The sequence below is a fragment of the Eurosta solidaginis genome, chromosome 1 (genome assembly GCF_040869045.1).
Source record: "Eurosta solidaginis isolate ZX-2024a chromosome 1, ASM4086904v1, whole genome shotgun sequence".
Taxonomy (NCBI): Eukaryota; Metazoa; Arthropoda; class Insecta; order Diptera; family Tephritidae; genus Eurosta; species Eurosta solidaginis.
The window spans coordinates 1,431,296-1,437,204 of record NC_090319.1 but is presented as its reverse complement, the minus strand read 5'-3'; positions in this window follow the sequence as shown (position 1 = coordinate 1,437,204).

The following is a 5,909-nucleotide window of genomic DNA, read 5'->3' as shown; positions in this document are numbered from 1 at the left end:
TAACGTATACACTTAGACATTGATCAATTGATGCAACATTGCATTGATGAATGGTGAATATTGAATGCTGCATTTTAGTAAAGCAATGAAGTAATAGGCACAGAAGATATACATATTTAAGCACAAATAGCTTATAGTAATACTAGCGCGTACACATTTTTCCTCATGTTGGGGTAGTTATGGACAAATTAAATTGCACCTGTTCTTTGTACAGCTCGATAGCTGGCCGGCTTTAAATGTTTGGTTTAGTTATCGTTGGCATGACGATATATATTTGTTTATGTTCATTAGAGCGTATTATCAAATAATGCTAAAATTTCTCCACTGGATCCAAAGTGAAAAAATTTGTCAAAATAGCGAACTTAATATATATCCACTATAACTTCCCTATTTCAAAGACTAATATATTGCTGCACGGGCATTAGTTCAAAATACAAGGAAGTAAATACATTGGAGAGTCAATAAATAATAGTTAAAAATAGGTAAAAACAAGTAAGGACGGGACTGCCTTCGGCTGTGCCGAAGACTTCATACCTTTCATGAATGGGGCTGAACAATAATCTTATCCCGTTCGTAATCTCCGAATAATCGGATGTATAAGATAAGAAATATCTAGTGAACAAATCTACATACCTAAACGATTCTTAAGATAAATATAAAATAAAAAATAGGTAGGTACTTTGTGTGAGGATGCAAAGCTTCACGTTTTTTGTGGTCTGCATGTAAAAACTACGACTACGAATCACGTATTTCAAAAATATATGAAGTAAACGTAACTATTTGATGAAACTTGATGAATTTTGAAGCTTCTATCCGTAAAAAAGGGGCAAAAATGACACTTTGTATGAAGTATATAATATATATACCACCGATCTCTATGATTTTTTCAGACAACAATATATGCTATATATGTAAGCATTTGGTGAAATTTGAAGCTTCTAGCTGTTAAAACGGGGCAGAAATTGCGCAAAGTTTCTTATCTGAACAATCGGTTGTATGAGATATATACTATGTATACACCCGATCTCAATGATTTTTTCAGACATCAATATATGCTATACACGTAAGTATTTGGTGAAATTTGAAGCTTCTAGCTGTTAAAATGGGGCCGAAATCGCAAAAAAAAATATATATATACCATCATATATATATTATATATATCACCGATCTCTATGATTTTTTGACACAACAATATATACCATATACGTAAGCAATCGGTGAAATTTGAAGTTTATAGCTGTTAAAATGGGGTAGAAATTGCGAAAAGTTTCTTATCTGAACAATCGGTTGTATGAGATATATACTATATATACAACCGATCTCTATGATTTTTTCAGACAACAATATATGCCATATACGTAAGCGTTCGGTGAAATTTGAAGCTTCTGGCTGTTAAAATGGGGCTAAAATTGCGAATATATATATATACTATATATATATACTATATATACCACCATATATATACTATATATACCACCGATCTGTATGATTTTTTCAGACAACAATATATGCTATATACGTAAGCATTCGTTGAAATTTGAAGCCTCTAGCTCTTAAAATAGGGCAGTAATTACGAAAAGTTTCTTATCTGAACAATCGGTTGTGGGGGATATATACTATATATACGACCGATCTCATCAATTTTTTCAGGCAACAATATGTGCAATATACGAAATTATATGGTGAAGTTTGAAGCTTCAATCTGTTAAATTGAGTAAGATATGACAAAAATCCTCTTTTTCTGAAAAATCGGTTGTATGGAGGATATATGCTATAGTGGTCCGATCCCGCCGGTTCCGACAAATGTCTAATCGGACACCCAAATACATCCGCTCACCAAATTTTATCAAGATATCTCAAAAATTGAGGGACTAGTTTGCATACAAACCGACAGACGGACAGATTGATTATGATTTTTTGACACAACAATATATACTATATACGTAAGCATTCGTTGAAATTTGAAGCTTCTAGCTGTTAAAATGGGGCTAAAATTGCGAAAATATATATATATACTATATATATGCTATATATACCACCGATCTTTATGATTTTTTCAGACAACAATATATGCTATATACGCAAGCATTCGTTGAAATTTGAAGCCTCTAGCTCTTAAAATAGGGCAGTAATTACGAAAAGTTTCTTATCTGAACAATCGGTTGTGGGGGATATATACTATATATACTGCCGAACTCATAAATTTTTTCAGGCAACAATATGTGCAATATACGAAATTATATGTTGAAGTTTGAAGCTTCAATCTGTTAAATTGAGTAAGATATGACAATCCTATTTTTCTGAAAAATCGGTTGTATGGAGGATATATGTTATAGTGGTCCGATCCGGGCGGTTCCGACAAATGTCTAATCGGACACACAAATACACCCGCTCACCAAATTTTATCAAGATATCTCAAAAATTGAGGGACTAGTTTGCATACAAACCGACAGACGGACAGACGGATATGGCTAAATCAACTCAGCTCTTAATCCTGATTATTTCGGTATACTTAATGGTGGGCCTATCTATTTTCCTTTAAGGACTTACAATTATGGGTTTCGTGACGAAATTAATATACCATTTCATTTTCATGAAAGGTATAAAAATAGGTAGCTACTTTGTGTGAGGATGCAAAGTTTCACGTTTTTTGTGGTCTGCATGTAAAAACTATGACTACGAATTAGGTATTTCAAAAATATATGGCGTAAACGTATAAAAAAATCTAAGTTATTGAGGGAATAATCTCCTCTCACAAATAGTTGCAAACAGAATCATTGTAGCGTGCGTAGCCCACGATTTTAGCTATGCATTGAATTATTCTGTTAATAACTTAAATTCATTGTTTGACCTTCTACTACTGTTACATAAACACCTTTTGCTTAAAAATTATTTTTAATTTTTTAGTTCGATATTTTTTCTCCCGATCATTTCGTCATTCGACCAATCTCCACGTTCTGTGCGTCTTGGTTTAAAGTGTCATAGTTCCAGCGAGTCATCTTATAACTTTAAACAAGCAATTCTTGTTTGTTCGTATACCCGTACGATCAAGGGAACGGCTCAACCGATTTAAATGAAATTTGGCACAGAGATAATGTATCACCTTCTAAGACTTCCTACCCAGGTGTTGCCACTCAAAACGTATCACAAGGTTGCCACCTATTCGAAATTAAAAAAAAAACAAGTAAGGAAGGCTAAGTTCGGGTGTAACCGAACATTACATACTCAGTTGAGAGCTATGGAGACAAAATAAGGGAAAATCACCATGTAGGAAAATGAACCTAGGTAACCCTGGAACGTGTTTGTACGATATGGGTATCAAATGAGAGGTGTTAATGAGTATTTTAAAAGGGCGTGGGCCTTATTTCTACAGGTGGACGCCTTTTCGAGATATCGTCCTAAAGGTGGACCTTAGTTCTATAGGTGGACGCCTTTTCGAGATATCGCCATAAACGTGGACCAGGGGTGACTCTAGAATGCGTTTGTACAATATGGGTATCAAACGAAAGGTCTTAATGATTATTTTAAAAGGGAGTGGGCCTTAGTTCTATAGGTGGACGCCATTTCGAGATATCGCCATAAAGGTGGATATGGGGTGACTCTATAATGTGTTTGTACGATATGGGTATAAAATTAAAGGTATTAATGAGGCTTTTAAAAGGGAGTGGTGGTAGTTGTATATGTGAAGGCGTTTTGCAGATATCGACCAAAATGTGGACAAGGGTGACCCAGAACATCATCTGTCGGGTACCGCTAACTTATTTATATAAGTAATACCACGAACAGTATTCCTGCCAAAATTTCAAGGGCTCTTGATTTGGACCTGCAGAACTTTTTCATTTTCTTCTACTCATTTTACAAAGTTTTTTTCTAATGTTATATTTTGCGTCAATAAACCAATCCAATTACCATGTTTCATCCCTTTTTTCGTATTAGAATTATTGCATATTTTTCATTTTTCGTAATTTTCGAAATCGAAAAAGTGGGTGTGGTCATAGTCGGATTTCGGCCATTTTTTTTTTACCAATACAAAGTGAGTTCAAATAAGTACGTAAACTGAGTTTAGTAAAGATATGTATGTCGATTTTTGCTCTAGTTATCGTGTTAACGGCCGAGCGGAAGGACAGACGGTCGACTGTGTATAAAAACTGGCGTGGCTTCAACCGATTTCGCCCTTTTTCACAGAAAACAGTTATCGACCTAGAATCTAATCCCCTACCAAATTTCAAAAGGATTGGTAAATTTTTGTTCGACTTATGGCATTAAAACTATCCTAGACAAATTAAATGAAAAAGGGCGTGACCACGTCCATTTTGATATTTTCTTTTATGTTTATATTTTACTGCACCATATCATTACTGGAGTTGAATATTGACATAATTATATACTGTAAAGATGTTAACTTTTTTTTTTTAAATTTGACAAAAAAAAATTTTTTTTTTTTAAGTGGGCATGGTCGTTTTCCGATTTTGCAAATTTTTATTAAGCATACATATAGTAATAGGAGCAACGTTCCTGCCAAATTGCATCATGATATCTTTAACGACTGCCAAATTACAGCTTGCAAAACTTCTAAATTACCTTCTTTTAAAAGTGGGCGGTGCCACGCCCGTTGTCTAAAATTTTACTAATTTTGTATTTTTCGTCATAAGTTCAACTCACCTACCAAGTTTCATCGCTTTATCTGTCTTTGGTAATGTATTATCGAAGTTTTTCGATTTTTCGATATCGAAAAAATGGGCGTGGTTATAGTCCGATATCGTTCATTTTAAATAGCGATCTGAGATGAGTGCCCAGGAACCCACATACCAAATTTCATCAAGATACCTCAAAATTTACTTAAGTTATCGTGTTAAAAGGCAGACGGACGGACGGACGGACGGACATGGTTCAATCAAATTTTTTTCGATACTGATGATTTTGATATATGGAAGTCTAAAGCTATCTCGATTCCTTTATACCTGTACAACCAACCGTTATCCAATCAAAGTTAATATACTCTGTGAGCTCTGCTCAACTGAGTATAAAAATGCATGAGATATGCCGATATGGATATCAAACGAAAGGTATTTCACTCAGCATTACAATAGGGTCATTTTTGAGTAGGCTTGCCATTTAGGGTTGCCACCCATTCGAAATAAAAAAAAATTGCATGACATGCCCCGATATGGGTACCAAACGAAAGGTATTTCACTCCGCATTACAATAGGGACATTTTTGAGTAGGGTTACTAATTAGGGTTGGGGTAGTTAGACGAAATAGTACTATACTTACTCATATTCTATTAAACCTTTAAAGGAGAACATTAAAGTTAAAAATCTTCGTAAAAAAATCTTACACATAATTCGACTTAATTCTTCTAAATTTCATACACGCTAATAAAGTTGAAATGCAATATCAAGGCGCCGTGGCAAATTCTAGCAAAATATATTTAAATGCATATTTTTGGCAAATATGCAATGAACAATTGCAATTTCTCACAGATTACTATTAGAAAGATTTCTCACCGTAGCAAAAAGTTATCTCACCAATGTGATTTTCTGCCATTGAACACTAGAGGCATATGTTCAATTTGAAAACGACATCTAACCATTTAACTACTTACCAACAGATGGCGCTTAGGGAAGTTAGTTGACATTTAATTATACTAACTGATAGCTGTCATAACTGATAGTTGTTATTCTCGAAATTTACAAATTTTTGGATTGTAATAAAATTGTGAGGCTTTCATAGTGTATAACTAAACAATGTTTGAAATTAATAATTCGGCGCATGAGATACTCGACTTAAATAACTTAGTTATCGATTTCACTAATTGTCATAACAATCCCTTATACTATACGCTGGAATTACCCATTTCAAATTTTTCATTCCAGTTTATTTTGCGGTTACTGTTTGATATGTTTTTG